The sequence below is a fragment of the Bos taurus genome, chromosome X, assembly GCF_002263795.3.
Source record: "Bos taurus isolate L1 Dominette 01449 registration number 42190680 breed Hereford chromosome X, ARS-UCD2.0, whole genome shotgun sequence".
NCBI lineage: Eukaryota > Metazoa > Chordata > Mammalia > Artiodactyla > Bovidae > Bos > Bos taurus.
The window spans coordinates 125,129,453-125,156,481 of record NC_037357.1 but is presented as its reverse complement, the minus strand read 5'-3'; the positions used below and the strand labels follow the sequence as shown (position 1 = coordinate 125,156,481).

The 27,029-nt window shown below is 37.8% G+C and overlaps 1 protein-coding gene across 2 annotated transcripts in view; it reads right to left on the bottom strand.

The window, feature by feature from the left end:
* SCML2 (Scm polycomb group protein like 2) overlaps positions 1–27,029 on the bottom strand; it is a 121,390-nt gene that overhangs the window by 34,793 nt on the left and 59,568 nt on the right. The gene's annotated exons all lie outside the window — the stretch shown is intronic.

Sequence of the window (27,029 nt, the reverse complement as noted above, 5' to 3'; positions counted from 1 at the left end):
ATAGTAAATAGTACTGATGTCAAAAAGTCTTTACAGGAAGAGCTGAGCTACCAGGGAAGCCCCGTGACCCTGTATACATCTATGAAAAAAAAAATCAACTACTTGTATTAGGTCCCCGGTAGCTCAGCTGGTAAAGAATCCGCCTGCAATGCAGGAGACCCCAGTTCCATTCCTGGATTGGGAAGATCCCCTGCAGAAAGGATAGGCTACCCACTCCAGTGTTCTTGGGCTTCCCTGGTGACTCAGATGGTAAAGAATCTGCCTGCAATGTGGGAAACCTGGGTTTGATCCCTGGGTTGGGAAGATCCCCTGGAGGAGGGCGTGGCAACCCACGCCAGTATTCTTGCCTGGAGAATCTCCATGGACAGAGGAGCCTGAAAGGCTACAGTCCATGGGTTGCAAAGAGTCAAACAAGACTGAGTGATCAAGCACTGAAATTTTATTTTGAGAGCTTCGTTTTACAACTTAAGGCTTCCCTGGTGGCTCAGTGGTAAAGAATCCACATTCAATGCAGGAGACGTGGGTTTGATCCCTGGGTCAGAAAGATCCCCTAGAGAAGAAATGGCAACCCACTCCAGTATCTTTGCCTGGGAAATCCCATGGATAGGGGAGCCTGGCAGGCTACAGTTCATGGGGTCACAAAAGAGTCTAAGAAAACTTAGCAAACAAACAACAGCAACATTTTACAACCTGAAACAAATTTACCACTTTGCTTCTCCCATCCTCAAAGACAAGGTGTAAACTGACTTTCTATGGAGAATACCACATCTTCCCAGCAGCCTTTTTATCTACCTCTATCAGTCACCAAGTCAAGAGGGTGGAACAGCTCAGCTGCCAGGGCAAACGGAGGACCACTTAACTGCCTCCTTCTCTTTTCTCTTCCCCTTATTTATAGTAATTCACCTACTTACACCTGCCTCTTTTTAACTCTTTACCATCATCTAATTTATACTCCATGCTCATTTCCACTTTTTTCAAATAACTCTAGCAACATAATTCACATTTGTTCTTCTTACAGTCTCCCTGATATCATCTTCAGGAACTGAAAGATCATACTTCTTTTTTTTTTTTTTTAATTTTATTTTTAAACTTTACATAATTGTATTAGTTTTGCCAAACATCAAAATGAATCCATCACAGGTATACATGTGCTCTCCCTCCTGAACCCTCCTCCCTCCTCCCTCCCCATACCATCCCTCCAGGTCGTCCCAGTGCATCAGCCCCAAGCATCCAGTATCGTGCACCAAACCTGGACTGGCATCTCGTTTCCTACATGATATTTTACATGTTTCAATGCCATTCTCCCAAATCTTCCCACCCTCTCCCTCTCCCACAGAGTCCATAAGACTGTTCCATACATCAGCGTCACTTTTGCTGTCTCGTACACAGGGTTATTGTTATCATCTTTCTAAATTCCATATATATGCGTTAGTATACTGTATTGGTGTTTTTCCTTCTGGCTTACTTCACTCTGTATAATAGGCTCCAGTTTCATCCACCTCATTAGAACTGATTCAAATGTATTCTTTTTAATGGCTGAGTAATACTCCATTGTGTATATGTACCACAGCTTTCTTATCCATTCATCTGCTGATGGGCATCTAGGTTGCTTCCATGTCCTGGCTATTATAAACAGTGCTGCAATGACCATTGGGGTACACGTGTCTCTTTCCCTTCTGGTTTCCTCAGTATGTATGCCCAGCAGTGGGATTGCTGGATCATAAGGCAGTTCTATTTCCAGTTTTTTAAGGAATCTCCACACTGTTCTCCATAGTGGCTGTACTAGTTTGCATTCCCACCAACAGTGTAAGAGGGTTCCCTTTCCTCCACACCCTCTCCAACATTTATTATTTGTAGACTTTTGGATCGCAGCCATTCTGACTGGTGTGAAATGGTACCTCATAGTGGTCTTGATTTGCATTTCTCTGATAATGAGTGATGTTGAGCATCTTTTCATGTGTTTGTTAGCCATCTGTATGTCTTCTTTGGAGAAATGTCTGTTTAGTTCTTTGGCCCATTTTTTGATTGGGTCATTTATTTTTCTGGAATTGAGCTGGAGGAGTTGCTTGTATATTTTTGAGATTAGTTGTTTGTCAGTTGCTTCATTTGCTATTATTTTCTCCCATTCTGAAGGCTGTCTTTTCACCTTGCTGATAGTTTCCTTTGATGTGCAGAAGCTTTTAAGGTTAATTAGGTCCCATTTGTTTATTTTTGCTTTTATTTCCGATATTCTGGGAGGTGGGTCATAGAAGATCCTGCTGTTATGTATGTCAGAGAGTGTTTTGCCTATGTTCTCCTCTAGGAGTTTTATAGTTTCTGGTCTTACATTTAGATCTTTAATCCATTTTGAGTTTATTTTTGTATATGGTGTTAGAAAGTGTTCTAGTTTCATTCTTTTACAAGTGGTTGACCAGTTTTCCCAGCACCACTTGTTAAAGAGATTGTCTTTAATCCATTGTATATTCTTGCCTCCTTTGTCAAAGATAAGGTGTCCATATGTGTGTGGATTTATCTCTGGGCTTTCTATTTTGTTCCATTGATCTATATTTTTGTCTTTGTGCCAGTACCATACTGTCTTGATAACTGTGGCTTTGTAGTAGAGCCTGAAGTCAGGTAGGTTGATTCCTCCAGTTCCATTCTTTTTTCTCAAGATCGCTTTGGCTATTCGAGGTTTTTTGTATTTCCATACAAATTGTGAAATTATTTGTTCTAGCTCTGTGAAGAATACTGTTCTTTGAAAGGATAAATAAAATTGACAAACCATTAGCCAGACTCATCAAGAAACAAAGGGAGAAAAATCAAATCAATAAAATTAGAAATGAAAATGGAGAGATCACAACAGACAACAGAGAAATACAAAGGATCATAAGAGACTACTATCAACAATTATATGCCAATAAAATGGACAACGTGGAAGAAATGGACAAATTCTTAGAAAAATACAACTTTCCAAAACTCGACCAGGAAGAAATAGAAAATCTTAACAGACCCATCACAAGCACGGAAATTGAAACTGTAATCAAAAGTCTTCCAGCAAACAAAAGCCCAGGTCCAGATGGCTTCACAGCTGAATTCTACCAAAAATTTAGAGAAGAGATAACACCTATCCTGCTCAAACTCTTCCAGAAAATTGCAGAGGAAGGTAAACTTCCAAACTCATTCTATGAGGCCACCATCACCCTAATACCAAAACCTGACAAAGATCCCACAAAAAAAGAAAACTACAGGCCAATATCACTGATGAACATAGATGCAAAAATCCTTAACAAAATTCTAGCAACCAGAATCCAACAACACATTAAAAAGATCATACACCATGACCAAGCGGGCTTTATCCCAGGGATGCAAGGATTCTTCAATATCCGCAAATCAATCAATGTAATACACCACATTAACAAATTGAAAAATAAAAACCATATGATTATCTCAATAGATGCAGAGAAAGCCTTTGACAAAATTCAACACCCATTTATGATAAAAACTCTCCAGAAAGCAGGAATAGAAGGAACATACCTCAACATAATAAAAGCTATATATGACAAACCCACAGCAAACATTATCCTCAATGGTGAAAAATTGAAAGCATTTCCTCTAAAGTCAGGAACAAGACAAGGGTGCCCACTTTCACCATTACTATTCAACATAGTTTTGGAAGTTTTGGCCACAGCAATCAGAGCAGAAAAAGAAATAAAAGGAATCCAAATTGGAAAAGAAGAAGTAAAACTCTCACTATTTGCAGATGACATGATCCTCTACATAGAAAACCCTAAAGACTCCACCAGAAAATTACTAGAACTAATCAATGACTATAGTAAAGCTGCAGGATATAAAATCAACACACAGAAATCCCTTGCATTCCTATACACTAATAATGAGAAAACAGAAAGAGAAATTAAGGAAACAATTCCATTCACCATTGCAATGGAAAGAATAAAATACTTAGGAATATATCTACCTAAAGAAACAAAAGACCTATATATAGAAAACTATAAAACACTGGTGAAAGAAATCAAAGAGGACACTAATAGATGGAGAAATATACCATGTTCATGGATTGGAAGAATCAATATAGTGAAAATGAGTATACTACCCAAAGCAATCTATAGATTCAATGCAATCCCTATCAAGCTACCAAGATCATACTTCTGATGCTTCATCATCCTGACCTCATCATTAGACAATTTGTGAAGCTCTTCTACCTCTAAGATAATCAACTGTGCTCCCCTTGTCTACATCCAGCTTCCTTATCTGTCATTTTTTGCTTCATACCAACTGATCATGCTTTTCATTCTCATTATAAGACTTAGTCACAAGCCCTCTTCATTTTCATCCAATCTATTAGCTATCTTCTGGCTTTACTTTACTCCCTATTAACCTGCCCCCAACTGTCCACCTCCACCAAATTCCCGTAACTAGTATCCCTTACGTTATCACCACCTGATCTTTGATGATGTCCAACATGTCAGCTCCAACCTCTGAGTCACACTCACATTTGTTTTCTCTCGTCCTAAGCTATAGAACAAAGGTCAGCAATCTTTCTGTAAGGAACCAGACAGTAAATATTTTAGGCTTTAAATGTCATATGTGGTCTCTGTCACACAATCTTCTTTGTCTCTTCAGTTTTTTAAATCCTTTATGAATATAAAAAGTATTCACAGCTCACAGGCTACATGTGGCCCTCAGATTATAGTCTGCCAACTCTGTAACAACAGAACATTAGGATATTGCTGATCACTGTAACATCTATGCTACTCTCAACTAAGGTGTCACTGCTTGAACTCACTGATTTCAAAGTATGTTTCCATGGCAGAACATTCTCCCCCTTTTAAGTTCCTCTCTCCCTCTCACCTTATTCCTTTCAGCAAATGACCCTACGTTCTACTTTAAGAGAAGATTAAAGGCTATCTTGCAGGAGTGATCATAACCATCCCATTTCTTCATCTTCAGTTCAGTTCAGTTCAGTCACTCAGTTGTGTCTGACTCTTTGTGACCCCATGGACTGCAGCATGCCAGGCTTCCCTGTCCTTCACCAACTCTCAGAGCTTGCCCAAACTCATGGCCATTGAGTCGGTGATGCTATCCAACCATCTCACCCTCTGTCGTCCCCTTCTCCTCCCACCTTCAATCTTTCCCAGCATCAGGGTCTTTTCAAATGAGTCAGTTCTTCACATCAGGTGGCCAAAGTATTGGAGTTTCAGCTTCAGCATCAGTCCTTCCAATGAATATTCAGGATTGATTTCCTTTAGGATGGACCAGTTGGATCTCCTTGTAGTCCAAGGGACTCTCAAGAGCCTTCTCCAACACTACAGTTGAAAAGCATCAATTCTTAGGTGCTCAGCTTTCTTTATGATCCAACTCTCATATCCATACGTGACTACTGAAAAAACCACATCTTTGACTAGACAGACCTTTGTCAGCAAAGTAATGTCGCTGCTTTTTAATGTGATGCCTAGGTTGGTCATAGCTTTTCTTCCACTTTCACTTTCTCCATCTTAAAATACTCTTATTTTCATTCATGCTCATCTTTTCCTCTTGTATCAAATGAAGTTTTCTCTTTTCTCTCCTAAGCCAAATCCCCTTTCACTTAAGTCCATAACCATCTTCTTTGGTTTCTCTGGCATTTTACAGTTTCAATTATCTTCTCTCTCTTCACACTAATCACTTGATCCCCAAACTCTTGCTCTCTCTTACAACCTTTATATATATATATATATATATATATATATATATATATATATATATATATATCTTATTTTGAAGTTTCCTTCCCTAGTTTCTGGGACTTTCTAGGGATGCATAAATCTTCCTTCTACTCACTACCATGATACAAAGAAGAATCACTTACTCTTGATATTTCAATTTCCTTATTAGTCTGCATTTCCTTCAGTTCAGTTCAGTTCAGTCGCTCAGTCGTGTCCGACTCTTTGCGACACCATGCGTTTCCTTAGCCTCCTATAATAAGCTATTCTTCCTCCAACCACTTTAAGGTCAGTGATGACCTCTTCCTAGTAACTAAATCCAAATAAATCCTCATTCTCTTGATGAATCTCTTCAACTCCACAGTTCTGGTCCCTACCTTTTAATATATGGCATGAAGAAAAGGAAATACGATTGGGCTCTGGACCTGAGGTTAAATTCCTGCACTAGATTAGTTTAAGACAGAACCTAAGAGTATAGGAGGGCCTCAAAAAATATTTACCAAATAAACGAAAAATACTTTCAACCTGCAAGCCAATGTTTCACCTCCAAAACAAATATATTTTATATAAAGAATTACATAGTAACAAATAAAACATTACTTTGTGGAACGTGGCAAATGTAATGAAAGCAATATTTGATATAAAAATGTTGACATTTGATATTAATAAATCTTGGGACACAAATATTTGAGCTGTAGCTTCAAATAGTCTCCCAAAATATAATATTCTATTTTATAATAAGAACTCTTTGATGCATGGTAAAAACGTATGTATGAGCAAAGAAAATGCATTATAAAAAATTTTATGCATGAAAAATTTTTTCATTTTAGAAAGCAAGCTTTTCAAAGGCAAAGATTCAGTTTGGTTCACTGCCATACTCCCAGCGCCTAGAACAAAATACTTTTTAAACTACTTTAACTAAAGAGGAATGAATAATCATTCAATACACTGAACAACAAAATTAAACTATATACACTATACATGTATTTTCATCTCTCCTCCAAAAAGCAATCATATAACATATACAGACCATGCTAAAACCCTATTCAGTATTCAACTATTTTAAAGGAAAATAGATTTGTTTAAAAGATAAGGATAAAATTATATATATAGCACTACAACCATGTGTTCATAGTGGTAACAGTAAAAACATATTTGAAAACAGTATATAAAATATATATAGAAGGATATGCTAATCATCTTCAAAAAAACGTTTATGTGAATACCTAACACAAAATTTACCTGATTCCTCAGCTTTTCTTCAGGTAAGAGAGACAATGTTTGGGTAAGATAATGAAGTTACTCAATTATGAAAATGCAAAAGAAATGAACAAATTTGGAAAACAATCAAAAGGCAGGAATTAAAGTCAAGAGGAGGCCTCGAACAGGGGGAACCAAAGAAAGAAAGGAGTTAGATGCCAACACTAATTTGCTACCCGTTATATGCTAAGCACTTCAATATCTGTTATTACGTGTAATCCTCCTAAATGACCTATGAGGTAGGTATTGTTCCCCACTTTACACAAGAGGAAACTCAGGTTTTGTGACGTTAGGTAACTTTGTCAATATCACCCATTTGGCTAAGAGGTTTCTAACTTCTAATTGCACTTTTTCTAATATGCCACCTTGCTTTCTGTCCTCTAACAGAAAAAGGTATTAAATTCACTCTCCTGAGTCAAAGTGTATGTGTTTTTTTAAAAAAGAAGTCCCAGAAGACAACCTTGTGAACTCCTATGTGAGATTTCACTAGTAGTTGCAAGGTGCACTCTGACAGAGGGAGTCTTGTGTTTTTTTTTTTAAATAAGATATGGAGGCATACTTATAGGGAGAAAACATTAACAAGTACAGACAAAAACATGCTGATAAAACTCTTCATGACTGGGGATTTAATCTTATTTAATTATTTACTACCAAATTAATGTACTCATTAAATGTACATTTCTGTTGACACATGAAGATGCTTTATTATTGAAAGATACTCTTTGCACTGTTTGAACTATGAAAAGAGAGTAGCACCTCAGAAAAGGAACTATAGTTAGAAATGAACAGCAACCCCCTATTTTAAGTGACTGCTGGTTTGGTTTACATGTGGCTGACTTGAGAGGAACTAACATGGATTCAGTTCAGTCGCTTAGTCGTGTCCAACTTTTGCGACCCCATGAATCATAGCACAATCATCACCAACTCCCAGAGTTTACCCAAACCCATGGCCATCGAGTCGGTTATGCCATCCAGCCATCTCATCCTCTGTCGTCCCCTTCTCCTCCTGCCCCCAGTCCTTCCCAGCATCAGGGTCTTCTCCAATGAGTTAACTCTTCACATGAGGTGGCCAAAGTACTGGAGCTTCAGCTTCAACATCAGTCCTTCCAATGAACACTAAGGACTGATCTTCTGTAGAATGGACTGGCTGGATCTCCTTGCAGTCCAAGGGACTCTCAAGAGTCTTCTCCAACACCACAGTTCAAAAGCATCAATTCTTCTGCGCTCAGCTTTCTTCACAGTCCAACACTCACATCCATACATGACCACTGGAAAAACCACAGCCTTGACTAGACGGACCTTTGTTGGCAAAGTAATGTCTCTGCTTTTGAATATGCTATCTAGGTTGGTCATAACTTTCCTTCCAAGGAGTAAACGTCTTTTAATTTCATAGCTGCAATGAAATTTCACCATCTGCAGTGATTTTGGAGCCCAAAAAAATAAAGTCTGACACTGTTTCCCCATCTATTTCCCAAGAAGTGATGGGACCAGATGCCATGATCTTAGTTTTCTGAATGTTAGGCTTTAAGCCAACTTTTTCACTCTCCTTCACTTTCATCAAGAGGCTTTTTAGTCTCTCTTCACTTTCTGCCATAAGGGTGGTGTCATCTGCATATCTAAGGTTACTGATATTTCTCCCAGCAATCTTGATTCCAGCTTGTGCTTCTTCCAGCTCAGCGTTTCTAATGATGTACTCTGCATAGAAGTTAAATAAGCAGGGTGACAATATACAGCCTTGACACACTCCTTTTCCTATTTGGAACCAGTCTGTTGTACCATGCCCAGTTCTAACTGTTACTTCATGACCTGCATACAGGTTTCTCAAGAGACAGGTTAGATGGTCTGGTATTCCCATCTCTTCCAGGATTTTCCACAGTTTATTTTGATCCATGCAGTCAAAGGCTTTGGCATAGTCAATAAAGCAGAAATAGATGGTTTTGTGGAACTCTCTTGCCTTTTACATGATCTAGTGGATGTTGGCAATTTGATCTCTGGTTCCTCTGCCTTTTCTAAAACTAGCCTGAACACCTGGAAGTTCACGGTTCACATATTGCTGAAGCCTGGCTTGGAGAATTTTGAGCATTACTTTAACAGCGTGTGAGATGAGTGCAATTGTGCGGAAGTTCGAGCATTCTTTGGCATTGCCTTTCTTTGGGATTGAAATGAAAACTGACCTTTTCCAGTCCTGTGGCCACTGCTGAGTTTTCCAAATTTGCTGGCATATTGAGTGAAACACTTTCACAGCATCATCTTTCAGGATTTGAAAGAGCTCCACTGGAATTCCATCACCCCCACTAGCTTTTGTGCGTAGTGATACTTCCTAAGGCCCACTTGACTTCACATTCCAGGATGTCTGGCTCTAAGTCAGTGATCACACCATTGTGTGATGTCATGTCATGAAGATTGTTTTTGTACACTTCTTCTGTGTATTCTTGCCATCTCTTCTTAATATCATCTGCTTCTGTTAGGTCCCTACCATTTCTGTCCTTTATCGAGCCCATCTTTGCATGAAATGTTCCCTTGCTATCTCTAATTTTCTTGAAGAGATCTCTAGTCTTTCCCATTCTGTTGTTTTCCTCTATTTCTTTGCATTGATTGCTGAGGATGGCTTTTTTATTTCTCCTTGCTATTCTTTGGAACTCTGCATTCAATGGGAATATCATTCCTTTTCTCCTTTGCTTTTTGCTTCTCTTCTTTTCACAGCTATTTGTAAGGCCTCCTCAGACAGTCATTTTGCTTTTTTGCATCTCTTTTCCATGGGGAAGGTCTTAATCCCTGTCTCCTGTACATAGTCACGAACCTCCATCCATAGTTCATTAAGCACTCTATCAGATCTAGTCCCTTAAATCTATTTCTCACTTCCACTGTATAATCATAAGGGATTTGATTTAGGTCATACCTGAATGGTCTAGCGGTTTTCCCTACTTTCTTCAATTTAAGTCTGAATTTGGCAATAAGGAGTTCATGATCTGAGCCACAGTCAGCTCCCTGTCTTGTTTTTGCTGACTGTATAGAGCTTCTCCATCTTTGGCTGTAAAGAATATAATCAATCTGATTTCGGTGTTGACCATCTGGTGATGTCCATGTGTAGAGTCTTCTCTTGTGTTGTTGGAAGAGGGTGTTTGCTATGACCAGTGTGTTCTCTTGGCAAAACTCTGTTAGCCTTTGCCCTGCTTCGTTTTGTACTCCAAGGCCAAATTTGCCTGTTACTCCAAGTGCTTCCTGACTTCCTACTTTTGCATTCCAGTCCCCTGTAATGAAAAGGATACCTTTTTGGGTGTTAGTTCTAAAAGGTCTTGTAGGTCTTCATAGAACTGTTCAACTTCAGCTTCTTCAGTGTTACTGGTTGGGGCATAGGCTTGGATTACTGTGATATTGAATGGTTTGCCTTGGAAACAGAGATCATTGTGTCGTTTTTGAGACTGCATCCAAGTAGTGCGTTCCGGACTCTTTTTTTGACCATCATGGCTATTCCATTTCTTCTAAGGGATTCCTGCCTGCGGTAGTAGATACAATGGTCATCTGAGTTAAATTCACCCGTTGCAGTCCATTTACTTTGCTGATTCCTAGAATGTCGACGTTCACTCTTGTCATCTCCTGTTTGACCACTTCCAATTTGCCTTGATTCATGGACCTGACATTCCAGGTTCCTATGCAGTATTGCTCTTTACAGGATTGGACCTTGCTTCTATCACCAGTCACATCCACAACTGGGTATTGTTTTTGCTTTGGCTCCATCCCTTCATTCTTTCTGGAGTTATTTCTCCACTGATCTCCAGTAGCATTTTGGGCACCTACCAACCTGGGGAGTTCATCTTTCAGTTTCCTTTTTGCCTTTTCATACTGTTCATGGGGTTCTCAAGGCAAGAATACTGAAGTGGTTTGCCATTCCCCAGAGAAGGCAATGGCACCCCACTCCAGTACTCTTGCCTGGAAAACCCCAGGGATGGAGGAGCCTGGTAGGCTCCAGTCCATGGGGTCGCTAAGAGTCGGGCATGACTGAGCAACTTCACTTTCACTTTTCACTTTCATGCATGGAGAAGGAAATGGCAACCCACTCCAGTATTCTTGCCTGGAGAATCCCAGGGACAGAGGCACCTAGTGGGCTGCCATCTATGGGGTCACACAGAGTCAGACACGACTGAAGTGACTTAGCAGTTGCCCTTCCCTTCTCCAGTGGACCACATTCTGAACATGGATTAGAGATACAAATTAATACGATCTTGCTTTTGATCTAAAAATATTTGATAGAGGTATGACTGCTTACTGTTCTCCATATTTTTCCACCCATCATTTACTTAATGGGCTTCCCTGGTGATTTACTTAATACCCAGTGTGTTCTTTTTACCAATCTAGGAAATTTAGGAAATTCAGAAGAAATAAATATGGTCCCAGTAATACAGTTTACATCTTATATGTATATTTGTGCATATGTATATATATGTACATAATTCATATTGAAAGGTTGTTGTTGAACCACACAAAGACGCCGGGATCCTTGGCCTCGAGGAAGAAGAATTCAATCCAGGGCCAGAGAGGAGGCTTGATCGCTCAGAGCTTTTGTGTAATAGGTTTTATTAAAGTATAAAGGAGATACAGAAAGCTTCTGACATAGACATCAGAAGCGGGTAGATATATTATTGTTATATAATCCTTGTAAAGACCAGACCTACTCCCATAATTTACATTTTAAGATAATATGATTAGGCAGGTTTAATCCAGAGACTGTCCTCAGCCAGGATACATAATCCTAAGGAATGTAGAGGAAAAAAATGTTTGTCCTTTCTTTCTCCTTGAGAATTCCAGACCCCTCTCTCCTTGGGGACCCCTAGACTTCTTATCAACCTGCCTAGGAAATGACTCTCTCAATATCTCCTTAAGCATATAGATATGATTTCTTTCTCCTCAGAGACTGAATGCTATATATATAAAACCATACCATAAGGGCAGAAACCACTATGTAAACAGATGCCTTGAATCTGAGGCTAGAAAGAGACAAAATCGAGGTATGAATAGACAAAAATAGAAAAGCAAAATACAGTGTGGAAAAATCAAAACTGAGTAAAAACAAAAAAACTGTCACTGTAAACATTTAACTTTGGAAACTTTTTCAGATTTAGAAATTTTTCACGAGTCATCTTCCTTATATTTAAAAATGTATGTACAATGAAACTGTCCTTACTGTTAATGATCTTTCATACTAGTAACTATAAAACCAAAGAAACAACACAAACCTCAATTTTGAAAAACATGGAAATTATTAACAGAGATGGCTACACCTAACCTATCCAACATGGAGGCCTGGTATTCACAGAAACTCAGTCAAGGTACCCAATGTCCCTACTTGGAACTTTACTCTCTGTTTCATACAGCCCATGTTGCCACAAACTGATTGGTCATGGGCAGCAGTAAGAGCCAAGGGGAGGCAGAGTCAAGTGTAAACCCTCTGAACTCCCTTCCTTCATTCCTGCTGCCATCTCATGCCACAGCACTGGCTTCCTTGACTGGTATCTTTAGACACTACCCCATTTCTTCTCTCTTCCCAAATCTATAACAAAGAAGCCACAATCCCATCCCAGAAACCTTCCTTTAGGAATTAAACGTTCAAAACTGACAAGCTTCAAAACGAGCTTTTTGAATACACAAGGAGTATTATTGTAACATAAGAGTAACTCTACTTTTTCATAAGCATACTGACAGTCTTTTAAATACATTTATTTCCTTATTTTTAGCAATAAAAAATCCACTTAGAAAATCTCAAATAAGCTAAGAAAAACTCTTGAAGGAAACCACAGGGGTAGTTACTAGTGGAAAAGAAAATAAGCAAGCAGGTTCCTGTCCCTTATAACAGCAGGCATTTTGGAAGGCAGAAGCCAGCTGAGGACTATGAATTTTCTCAGAAGGAGCGAGGTAGAGATAAGATGAACATGGAACTCTGGTACTAGCCACTCTTTATACCTATTCCCTCTTCCTGCTTCTTACTATCTAGTGCAGAGATACTGGTTCCAGACTAATTAGGTTCAAATCCACATAGTATCTATGAGAAATAATAGCTTGGGCAAATTATCTGAAATCTGCATGTGGTACATGGTATATACTCAATAAATGCTGCTGCTAAGTCGCTTCAGTTGTGTCCGACTCTGTGCAACCCGAGAGACGGCAGCCCACCAGGCTCCACCGTCCCTGGGATTCTCCAGGCAAGAACACTGGAGTGGGTTGCCATTTCCTTCTCCAATGCATTAAAGTGAAAAGTAAAAATGAAGTCGCTCAGTCGTGTCTGACCCTTAGCGACTCCATGGACTGCAGTCTACCAGGCTCCTCCGTCCATGGGATTTCCCAGGCAAGAGTACTGGAGTGGGTTGCCATTGCCTTCTCCGCTAGCTGTTATTATTACCACCATCATCATCCCTGTCTCATCCTACTCTTCCTTCCCAGAGAGTGCTCCTTGCCCTCTTCATCAGTGGATTGGATATTGGGGAAATCTTGCTGTCAATGACTAACAAATGGAAGAAATAAGTCCTCCAAATAAGGAACTCCTATTTATCTACATTATCTACAGCTAGTATCTTCACTCCTTATTTTTATAACCAAACTTCTGGAATGATTAGCTCTCATTCACTATTATTTTCATTTTCTCAATTTTCCACCCTCTACAAGCATACTCCCAGGCACCTCTTTTTAGGAAATCTCTGAGTGCTAACACCACCCATAACCTCCTATCACTGACAGTGATGTTTCTTCCTGTTCTTATTTGACTTCCAGCAGCACCAAACACTTCTTTTTAAAGTTTTCTTGGATTTCACATGGCCACTAACTCCTTGTTCTCCTCCTGCCTCCTCTCTCACTTTTCCTATGGTGTTCCCAAGGATAAGCTATCTTCTCCTTACCCTCATTGCATTTTGAGCACTTTAGTTCACATCCTTGATTTCAGCTACTGTCTACACATAATAATGATTCCCAAATTGTTCTCTTGCTCACTCAAGCATTTACATGCCCGTGTTCCCCTACCACAGCCCCCATAAGCCTATCCCAAGTTCCAGAGCTGTTTTCAACAGCTAACTAGACAATTTAAATAGGCATCTCAAACTCAACAGGTCCAAAAGCAGAATCTTCATGCTTATCCTATATGTTCTATCTTGATGAATGACATTACCTTTTTCCACAAAATTACCAGAAGTCAAAAATCTTGAAGTCATCTTTGTACTTATCCTCCCTTCACATGTCTAACCAAGACTATTTCCTTTAAGTATTTCCTAATTGTGTTCCTTATGCCTGTCAGTGACTTGGTCCAAGACCTCATGACTTCTCATATAAGCTACAATACTAGCTTTTTAACCAGCATTCCTGGCTGCCATTTTCAATCCATACTCTATAGCACATTAGCATGACTTTTTCAAAGTATAAATTGTATGTAACTTTTCCACTTAAGATCATCAGTGATGCCACATTATCCATATGCTAAAATCTGAATTCCTTGGCCAGGTATCCAAGACCCACTACGTTATCTTCACAGCTTCATCTCTTTCTGATCTATCATTTCAGTCAGCCATAATCATCTGCTTCAAAGCCCCAAACATTCTGACCTTCACTGTCTTTGCAGAAGCTGACCCAAGAAGAGCCTTCTCTCTCCTGTCACTAGCTAAACTACCTACATTGCTTGGAACTCTGCTCAAAAACCGGCTCTGAAAAATTCTAGCACTAAGCTCCAAGTCAAACCATAGAATCTTAATATTCATACAACACACATACTACATTTATCTCTACTGGCACAGATCTTATAGTGTGTGTGCATGCATCCTCAGTTGCTTCAGTTATCTCTGACTCTTTGCGACCCTATGGACTGTAGCCCGCCAGGCTCCTCTGTCCATGGGATTCTCCAGGCAAGAATACTGGAGTGGGTTGCCATGCCCTCCTCCAGGAGATCTTTCCAACCAGGATCAAATCTAGGTCTCCTGCTTTGCAGGCGGATTCTCCACCAGCTGAACCACCAGGGAAGCTCTAAGTGCTCCCAAATTTGTAAGTTTTTATATGGTTTTATATTACATGAATTAAAAAAAAAAAACATACTGGAGGAGAAAAGGGAAGAGAAATTTGTGTACTTCAAATGAGCCAGAGACTACATATATATTATTAAAATTTGTGCTGAAAATTTTGTAAAACAAGTACTAATATCTCGATTTTACACATAAAGAAACAGAGGCTTGGGAAAATAAGCAAAATCCAACTCAGTATCACACATCCAGTCTAGAAGTGGTAGCAATGGGATTCAAATTCAGGTTCGTCTCACCCATAAGCTAATGCTCTTTGCTTAAACTGGGTACTATTTTTAATTAATGAGGGAAAAAATGAAAAGATGTGGTCTTTTAATTAAAATATTTTCTTCTATAAACTTAATGAACAAGATGCAGAATTATATTTTTTCGGGTTGAAATTTGAGGAAGCTTACATGTAAACAGCAAAGAAAAATATTTAAAGTAATACTGAAAACAAATTATCAATATGCCCTTAATAATTCAGTGTTTTAGGTGCTTTAGTTTTTTTCACTTCTCTTGGTCAAATATAAACCCTTAAGGGAAAAAAATTGCATCAAATATTGGAGTACTTTCTGACAGTTTTTCTTTACTCTTTTAATTTTCTTGTGGATTTTCTCTAATTGAAATATTTACAATCATAACACATTTTGTATCTATTAATTACTAGAATAACAATTAACTAGATGAGACCAAATTAATACAATTTTGTGTACATGAACACAACATATGCTTCTGAAGATGTCCTCAGCTACTCTGAATAACTTTTGGCAACAATATTTCTCATTTTTTAAGTAAAGCTTCCTAATGCTTATATACCAAAATATTATCAGCAATTGTATCCAGATGACAAGAATATAAGCAATTTTTAGATTTTATTCATCACTTATCTTTGTTTTCTAAATGTTCCACAATAAATACCAATTTTGTCACTGAAAATATGAACTCCCCAACAAAGATAAACCCAGTCACTTCCTGAATAAGAATAGAACCAGTCACTCTATTTAGATGTCTCTAAAGAAAACAGTCATTCAACATAAGAAATATAAGATTCTATTTTGACAAAAAGCCATACAACTTTTAGACTAGCATACATAAATCCACTGAAAATAACATTAGAAAAATTCACACAGGCTCACTGTATACCTACAGTGACCTTCAGAATCTACAGCTCAGGCTCCAGCAGTTTCAGAACTGAAGAGCAGATCCCTTTAGTACCAAGGCAGAAATATTTCAGAGAAGTTGATTCAGCAGAATATAATCATGAAAGCATCTCTACTGCTCAAGCAGTTGATCATCAGAGACATAGGACCATTCATAGTAGCAGGGGCACTCTCTGTCCTGGTCAAATACACTTCCACATTTCAATCCTGCCTCCCCCAGGTCTCTGCTTATCCTTCCGTTTATCATCACTTAAAGAATTCTCTACCATACCACTTATAAATGTTGGCTTAAAACTCAACATTCAGAAAAAGAAGATCATGGCATCTGGTACCAACACTTCATGGCAAATAGATGGGGAAACAGTGGAAACAGTGGCTGACTTTATTTTGGGGGGCTCCAAAATCACTGCAGATATGAAATTAAAAGACACCTACTCCTTGGAAGAAAAGTTATGACCAACCTAGACAGTATATTAAAAAGCAGAGACATTACTTTGCCAACAAAGGTCTGTCTAGTCAAAGCTATGGTTTTTCCAGTAGTCATATATGGATGTGAGAGTTCGACTAGAAAGAAAGCTGAGCGCTGAAGAATTGATGCTTTTGAACTGTGGTGTTGGAGAAGACTCTTGAGAGTCCCTTGGACTGCAAGGAGATCCAACCAGTCCATCCTGAAGGAAATCAGTCCTGAATATTCATTGGAAGGACTGATGCTGAAGCTGAAACTCCAATACTTTGGCCCCCAGATGCGAAGAACTGACTCATTTGAAAAGACCCTGATGCTAGGAAAGATTGAAGGTGGAGAAGAAGGGGACGACAGAGGATGAGATGGTTGGATGGCATCACCAACTCGATTGACATGAGTTTGAGTAAACCCCGGGAGTTGGTGATGGACAGGAAGGCTGGTGTGCTGCAGTCAATGGGGTCACAGAGTCGGACACGACTGAGTGACTGAACTGAACTGAACTTGACCAAAACAAACATAAAAGTCCTTTTTTGACCTCTGCACCCCACTCCTCACTCTTCATTCATTTTAAAAGGTTTATTTGCTTCACAACTAATCACCACAAGGAAAAAAATACAAAGGAAAACAAGATCTCTAATTTTTAGTGGTAACCGTTCTGGTTTCTATGGAGATGGGACTTGTCTTTTCAAATTTAACCTTTGCTGGACCTTGAAGCCAGTTACCTATTGCAACCTGAGGACTGCCCAGTTTCCTGCTCACTGAACAAACCCTTAGCTCCTCCACTGTCCTTCCTGATTGTCCTTCTTGACCCATGTAAGGTTTCTCTCAACACCAAGAACCACAGCTTTACAGTATTAAAAATACTTTAAACATATAATAAAAGGTAACTCACACATAAAAGGAAATTCACTCAGAAAGATAAAGATCTTACTTAAAAGAATTTGCTTTTAAGTGACACAAATGAACTTACTTACAAAACAGAAAAAGACTCACAGACTTAGAAAACAAACTTACGGTTGGGAGGGTAAGGGATAGTTAGGGAGTTGCGGATGGTCATGTACACACTGCTATACTTAAAATGGATAACCAACAAGGACCTATTGTATAGCACATGAAACTTTGCTCAATGTTATGTGGCAGTATGGATGAGGGGGAGATTTGGGGGAGAATGGATACATGTATATGTATAGCAGAGGATGAGACTGTTAGATGGCATCACTGACTCAATGGACATGAACTTGAACAAACTCCCGGAGACAGTGAAGGACTGAGAAGCCTGGTATGCCACAGTTCATGGAGTCATAAAGAGTTGGAAATGACTTAGTGACTGAACAACAACATGTGCATGGCTGAGTCCCCTTCGCTGTTCACCAGCAACTGTCACAAAACTGTTCATCGGCTATACCCTAATACAATAAAAAGTTAAAAACAAAAACAAAAAAGAACTTGCTTTTGGGGTCTTTAGAGTGCATTCCCATTTGGGAAGTGCTGCCATGTCTTTTTTAGTAGTCATGTCCAACTCTTTGCAACCCCACAGATTGTAGCCCACCAGGCTCCTCTGTTCACAGAATCTTCCAGGGAAGAATACTGGAGTGGGTTGCCATGCCCTTTTCCAGGGGATCTTCCCGACCCAGGGATCAAACCAGAGTCTCCTGCATTGCAGGCAGATTCTTTACCATCTGAGCCACCAGGGAAGCCCAGACAACTAAGTCAAAATCAAATACATTGAAAAGATCTGTAGCTTTGAATCAGTCCTTCCCCCCATTTCAAAACAGGGCTTGGAGATCTAATATAAAAAGATTAAAGAAGAGAGAAGAAATTCTTCAAACACCTGCCTTATAAAATATAATCTGCATAGAATATTCCAACTTAAGGTGATTTAAAACATGTAATAATGTTTCTGGGAAAAATTTTCCAAACAAAATTGAAAGGATATAGGATAGCTCTCTAACTTATACAAATTGCAAAAGTCCAGTTAAATTTGTTCATCTCCAAGCCTAAGTGACAACGCCTTCTTCCCTTAGCATAAATGCAAAATTAAAATAAAATCTATTAGTTGAATTTATATTGTTTTTTCCTACCCTGTTATATAATTATATCTTATATGTATTTAGTCTAGAAACAAAATCATAAAAATGCAAGAACAAGCTAGAAATCACAATTAGAATTTAGAAGGGTTTTAAAAGAATTGTTTTAAAAACATATTTGTTTTTGACTTGCAGATCACAGGTGCTTTGTAAACCAGTCCCTTCAGCTTCAAGGGTGGTGCTTTCCATGAAGATCATTTTAATTCACAGTTACTACTCCTATCTGCTCAGTTCATAAGAAACCAAGATTTTGGTTAAAATGACATTACTGAAGAAGATAACAGTTACCAAAAATGACAAAAGAAAATTTTCAAAGGAAAGTTTGCACAAAAAGAAGCAACTTTAGTTGTGTCAGGTCAATTCATATCATCTAACAAGACTCAGCTTTTAAAAGTCACTCCATCCAGGATGGAGTGACTTTTAAAAGCTGAGTCTGTGTGGCGGATTCATTTCAATATTTGGCAAAACTAATACAATATTGTAAAGTTTAAAAATAAAATTTTCAAAAAAAAAGGAAAAAAAATAAAATAAAATATTAAATAAATATTAAATTTAAAATAATAAATATTAAAAAAAAAGAAAAGCTGAGTCTGCAAAACCAATACAATATTGTAAAGTTAAAAAATAAAATTAAATTAAATTAAAAAAAAAGAAATATAAAAATAAATAAACAAAAGTCACTCCATTTTTAAACCATAGTGTCTTTTTTCTTATCAAATGACTTCTATAGAGTGACTTTCATTATGCTCCAAAAAAAAAAAAAAAAATCACAGCAGTCACCACTATAATTTCCACAAAACACATTAAATGTATGATACAATACTAGCAAAATATATTATATACATTTCTATATCATAAAAATCCTTTTAATAAGTCTCATGTAATACCAGTGAAAAACCATGCTGAATTCCTCAATGCTATAGAAAAATGATCAAGTCTGATTTACAATAAGGTTGTTCTTTTCTATTTTAAAATATTTTTATCATGGAAATAAGCAAAATCTGACTTTTCCTTGTATTATAAAACAATTTTTAGAAGAGACTAACCAAATAATTGGTGCCAACAATTTAGCACAGAATATGTAGAACAAAATAGAGGATTTTTTTGTTGTTGTTAACAGAAATGCCTGCGATATTTAGTATACAAAAGCTAACAAAGCAGACAATGAATTTCTTTAACCACACTTCAATTGCAATAGAAAGAAACTCTGGGGGTAATTCCTACCTTTAGAAATATTCAAGAGAAACAATTTGGTGCTGTATTTACCACGAGGGTGATTTAGGTTCCACTTGATAGCCTTTCTCCTTTACCAGGAATAAAACTGCCTTTCTGGAGAAAGCGAGTTAACAAAGCCCATGTTGCTGGAGTAAGCCTGAATTTCTAGCAAATAGAGATGAAGCTATTTGCATTTGCTAGTTTGGGGAAGGGGAGAGTGGGAGGAGGGGACTAAGAGGACTGCTAAAGTAATTCACATATTGTCTGTGGGCTGTATAGACAGTGATCATCAGTCACCTGCTCAAACTTCCTTCACTCCTGCCTTCAGAAAAGAACCAAAGGTTACCCTGGGTCAGAGAATCTGGAAACAAATAAGAAGACAAGCAAAAATCTTAACTGCCAACCCGATTGTGTCCACAGAAAAAGTTATCCCTGCTGGTCTACTAAAAATCAAGATATTTTAATAGTCTCAAGAGTACTCGTTAAAGTATATCATAAAACAGAAGAAAAAGCTCCAGGCTGTGCTTGCAATTACTGCAATACTTAGCTGAAGTACTTAAAGAAAGGACATTTGTTTTTTTCTTCAAGATACTCCTTTGCATCATAATAGCTATCTTATTTGCACAAGCAAAACATTTGTTCCAAGCTGTTCATATGAAAAAGAAAGTATCAACTGTTTAAAATTTCTTGGCTTGTAAGTGAATAATTTGGGCTGACAGCATTTCTAACTATTTTATACCAAACAGGAAAAATACTAAATATACTAAGCATCAATCAAGCATCAGCTGCTCAGTCTTGTCCAACTCTTTGGGACGCTAGGACTGCAGCACACCAGGCTTCCCTGCCCATCACCAACTCCCAGAGCTTGCTCAAACTCATGTCCATCGAGTTGGCAATGCCATGCAACCACCTCATCCTCTGTCGTCCCCTTCTCCTCCTGCCTTCAATCTTTCCCAGCATCAGGGTCTTTTCCAGTGAGTCAGCTCTTCACATCATTTTATTATAAGCTACATTAAGGGCAAAACTCTAAACAAATACTCAAATGTTTATTCAGAAGCTTTCTGATAGAATTGATACACCTTGAATTTTTTACAGCCTTAATTTTATGCACCTCTGTTATTTCTGACCCACCATAACATAGAGAAATGAAAAGTGCTGCTTTATGTGGTATTTACTCAACACACAGTCATATAAAGAGGGAAAAAATTGGGAAACATGTCTGAAAAACTATAAAATCTTAATTTTAAAATTTAGAGAGGTGAAGCACAAGTTATAGAAACCACATAGTCCTCTGGTTACCTGAACAAAGAGCAAAAGCAGCCATAATTCATGGTTTTGGTTTTTAAAAAATGAGAATGAGATGGGGGTGGAGAGTAAAGCTACTTCTTGTCCACACATAAAAGCTTTGAAATACTTCTCAAAAAACTAACTTTGAAAAAGAATATATATATATGTGTGTGTGTGTGTGTGTGTGTGTATACTGGCTGTACAGTAGAAATTAACACAACATTATAAATCAACTATACTTCAATAAAATTTTTTAAAAGATTAACTTTTAAACAGTTCCAAAGGAAAATATTACAAAGGGCGAAATAAGACTATAATGTAAAATGACTAATTATGTATTTTAAAGGATCAGAAGTTTAGATTTTAAAACCCACTCCCTTAAAATTTTAATTAAAAAACTTATATATACATGTGTGTGTGTTAGGGGAAGCACACTAACTGAAACTGTCCACCCTGGCCAGGCACCATAATAACCATCTGCATGAGCTGTTTTATGACAGGAAGTCCTATTAAAGAACACGGAACTAATAAGCCACCACCAACCAGAAGAGTTTGGAAAAGGTCAAAAGGAGACACCACATGTCCAACCATCTCCCAGAATCCTTCTCACTGGCATCCATCTTCGCTGAACAAGGCATGCACCACCAGGAAGGACTCTGAGTCAGAATGACTGGCTGAAGACAACCCCGAAACTAATCCCATCACCATAAAACCAGAGACTGTGAGCCACATGGCAGAGCAGTTCTCCTGGGTTCCCTTACCATACTGCTCTCCTCCTGGGCACCTTTTCCCAATAAAATCACTTGCCTTGTCAGCATATGTGTCTCCTTGGACAATTCATTTCCAAGTGTTAGACAGGAGCCCAGTTTCAGGCCCTGGAGGGGTCCCCCTTCCTGCAACATGTGCATACACACAACATAAAATAAACCATCATTCAAAGAAGCAGCTAGTGCCCAAGATAATCATATTTAAAACTTATTTTTCACTTTAATCTTAAGAAAAACATTCTTATTCATACAATTTATGTCTGAATTACCAACAAAGAAAATCTAATATGCCAGTTCTATCAATTATTCATAATCAGAAATGTTTTACAATATTGTGAATGAAATGACATGTTACCACTGAGTTCCACTTGGAAATTAAAGTTGTTTCCGTGAGAGGCAGGGAGTGAGGGACCCAAATAAACTGAAGGATTTGATCAAGAAGAGTTAAAATGATCACTGACAGCATACTGTGCCATTATACAGGAATGCTTGGCTACACCTTTCTAATTCCAGGTTTTCCCCTGCTCCACATTTCCCTTCAGACCAGAGGAATTCCTCTATACCCTTGGGATCCAGAAACTTTATATTCTAAGCATCTGGAAGCTTGCTGCCCTCTTTCCTGGTCTGTATGGCTACAAATGCTTAAAGAATTAGACTACATGATGACATTTCACACCAGTGTGGGTCATTAATCTATAATCAATGAGGCATAAATCTGAAGCTAATAAAATTAGTTCATTAATGTTTCAGAAATTATACAAAGTTAACGTTTAATTTATATAGTTAACTTAAAGAGTATTTAAGTACTTTTAAAGTCAGGTAGAATGGTTTGTAAGTATTTATAAACAAAAAACTTTGAATATCTCACAATATTAGAAAAAATTAACACTGAATCAAATTTTTTAAAAGAATCCTGTTTCTGAGTTTCCCCAATTTCTCAGAACACTAAAAACCTACATTTACTGTGTTTATAAAACAAAACAGCAACATATTTGTTCACAAAATTTTCCAAATAAAGACAAGAAAAAGAAGGTTTAAAAAAAATACATAGCCTTTAAAATAATGATTGACCCAGCTCTGATTCATGTATTAAACACTTGGACTTTAATAAAATGACTGGCTATAAATTCCAATAAGTGTATATGCTGGAAACAAAAGGAGGGCAATATGAAAAGAAACCAATAGTTAACCAACAGTTTACAGGGCATTCCTAAATTTATATCATTTATTTAGAAGAGAACTAAGATATAAGATACAAAAGGAAGGGGGAAAACCAAAACAGAGAACAGCAAAATCAAATAAATTTTGCAAGAAAAAATCTACAGTGGACTTTGTTTTAGTTTACTTGATTCAGCCTTAAGTTGCCAAGGACACAGCAGCACACACTTCCTTCCTCTTTCTCACCAAATGCCCCATTCAGGTCTCTAGAATAAATCTGATGAGCTGTGACAGCACCAAATAGAAGTAAAGGGCTTTGAAAGTAAAGGGTGAGAGTTGTTAACAAGAGCCAACAAAGGAAAATTTAAATAAACAAGAGGGGGAAAAGCCACTCAGCTTGCTTTATTTTTTTATTGAAAGCATGTTTCTCAGAGGATTTCTATACCAGTGATAGGCCTGATAAGAACTTAGCTCGTTCTGATTATAGAAGTGTTAACACCAGGGAAAAAATAGTTAGAAAAAGTTTTAAGGTAAGTTAAACCTTATTACTATTCTTGAAAAGAAAAGCAGTAAAGCTTAAATAAGGTTTTTAATGCAAAGTCAAATAAAGTAGCACTCATGGAAGCTTCACTATATTTAAGAAATTATGCAAGTGAATTGTCTTTGCATGCATGTTAAATAACTTCAGTCCTATCCAACTCTTTGTGAGTCCATGGACTATAGCCTGCCAGGCTCCTCTGTCCATGGGATTCTCCAGCCAAGAATACTGGAGTGGGTTGCCATTTCCTCCTCCAGGGGAATCTTCCTTATCCAGGGATAGAACCTGCAGCTCCTGCATCACAGGTGGATTCTTTACCATTTGAGCCACCAGCGAAGCCTGAATTGTCTTTACTCATTAATTATTTGAAAAGGTTTTATGTGCTATAGTCTTAAAAAAAATGGAAAAGCAATTAAAAAAAGGTTGAAAAAATTCCAAACTGTTTGAGAAATATTCAAAACAAATAAAAATACAGATTTTTAAAAATTCATGAAATTCTACTAATTTAATATCATTTGTCCCTTTTGAAATTATTTACGACCCTTAAGATATTTAACATTCAAGTCAATAAGTTTAATATTTCTGTACATTCTCTTAAAAGACCATCAGTTCAGTTCAGTCGCTCAGTCGTGTCCGACTCTTTGTGACCCCATGAATTGCAGCACGCCAGGCCTCCCTGTCCATCACCAATTCCCGGAGTTCACTCAAACTCACATCCATCGAGTCGGTGATGCCATCCAGCCATCTCATTCTCTGTCGTCCCCTTTTCCTCCTGCCCCCAATCCCTCCCAGCATCAGAATCTTTTCCAATGAGTCAACTCTTCACATGAGGTGGCCAAAGTACTGGAGTTTCAGCTTTAACATCATTCCTTCCAAAGAACACCCAGGACTGATCTCCTTTAGAACGGACTGGTTGGATCTCCTTGCAGTCCAAAGGACTCTCAAGAGTCTTCTCCAACACCACAGTTCAAAAGCATCAATTCTTCGGTGCTCAGCTTTCTTCACAGTCCAACTCTCACATCCATACGTGACTACTGGAAAAACCATAGCCCTGACTAGACAGACCTTTGTTGGCAAATAATGTCTCTGCTTTTCAATATGCTATCTAGGTTGGTCATAACTTTCCTTCCAAGGAGTAAGCATCTTTTAATTTCATGACATTAAAAAGCAAATGACTGACGAAAAGGTTTTATTTTTATGACAAAGAGTTGATTATGTGCAACAAATGAAGCACACAAATCCACAAGGAAAGGAATAATAAGAAAAAAGTGGGAAAAGGTAATTAGCAAGAAAATTATAAAGGACTACTAATAGTTAAAATGCATGGAAACAAAAAGATTCAACCTCACTAGTAATCTAAGAAATAAAAAATTTTAAAATAACATTTTTTAAATTAGGAAAAATAAGACGATAATGCCCAAAGTTGACCAGAGAAGGAAAAAACATTTTCACCCACCACTGAGGGGAATGGATGTGAGTATACCTTTCTGAATGACAATTTGTCAGCCTTAGAAACATACCCTCTGACTCAGCAAACTTATTCTATGTAGATAATTAGAGAAGTGTGCAAAGATATATTCTTCGTATCATCTAATTTAATAACATAAGTGTGTAAAAAGCCTAAATTCAAACAAAACAGAAGTTCGGATAAATAAATTATGGTACAGCCACATGATGGAGCACAAAACAAGTAAAATTGAAATTGGAGGAATGTACTTCACATGGTAATACAGTCACAAGATATAATGAAAAAAGTAGACAAAAGAGTGGAGTATGCAGTATAACCTCTTTTCAAACTGAAACCATGAATTAATTTAGACACAAATGTAACATACCAATACATTCTGGTTTAAACAACAACAAAGCCACAGATAAAAGTCCCCATTACCACCCTTTCCAGAAATAATCACTATTACAAATTTGTATAGCCTTTCAGATATGTTCTATGTATTTATTTACATATGTCTATAGTTTCTAGTGGGCATTCATGACTGGCCTGCTGTCCCCAGTCTATCCCTGGGTTGGGAGGATCCCCTGGAGAAGAAAATGGCAACCCACTCCAGAACCCTTGCCTGGAGAATCCCATGGACAGAGGAGCCTGGTAGGCTACAGTCCATGGGGTCGCAAAGAGTCGGACATGACTGAGAAACTTCACTTTCACATAGTTAAATATAGGAATACATACTTATTTTAACTTAATGGTATTATATTGTATGTACTAGGGAGGTTGTTCTTTTCAATAAATACATCTTGGAGTTTTCTTTCTTAGTAAACAGGAACAGTCTCATTCTTCTAAATTCTTCTATATGATTTTTAAGAATAAATACACTATAACGTTTTTCTACTGCTTTGCTGTGTCTGTATTCTTAAGCTATATGTGCAAAAAAAAATTTTTTTAAGCATTATGAAGCCAAATACAGATAAAACTGTTTGCCATGGTTATCTCAGTATGCTTTTCTCATTGTTCTGCTTTAAGCATTTATTACTTTTTCTATTAGAGAAAAATAATATTAAAAATAATAAAAAATAATTTTAAAACATTTCGCTTTCAAGGATGTATCACATTAGGATTTCCATGATGGTCCAGTGGTTAAGAATCCACCTGTCAATGCAGGGGACACCAGTTCAATCCCTGGTCCAGGAAGATTTCACAGGCCACGGGGCACTAAGCCCGTGTGCCACAGCTACTCAGTCTGTACTCTAGACCCTGCAAGCCACAGCTACTGAGCTCAGGCTCTGCAACTACTGAAGCCCACAAGCCACCACTACTGAAGCCTGCATGCCATGGAACCCAAGTTTCACAAAAAGAAAAGCCACCACAATGAGAAGCCCATGCACCACAATAAGAGAATAGCCCTGCTCACTGCAAGTAGAGAAAACCTGCACAGCAACAAAGACCCAGCAGAGCCAAAAATAAATAAATAAAAAGAATATATCACATTATGTCCAAGAAATGATACTTCTATATTATAGCTGCCATTTAATGAATGACATATTGGCTAAAGTAAATGTTTTCTCTACTCAAAAACAGAGTATTTCAAGCTTGTGTAAGTATAGTACTAACACTATTAATCTATCTGCAATTAATAAGCAATGCTTGAAAAAAATAAAAATGAATCATACATGCAATGTCTCTGAATATCAACTAACAACTTTTAACCATACTCTTCCCAGAATCCTAAGGTTCTTGCGGGAACATCCGTGAATCTTTACATATCAGAATGTGGCACCAGGGGGCATATCTTTGTTTCTATTCTACTGCTTCCAAATACTATTTTGGCACAGGTTGGATTGTGTATGAAAGTCACTCAGTCATGTCCGACTCTTTGTAATCCCATGGACTGTAGCCCGCCAGGCAACTC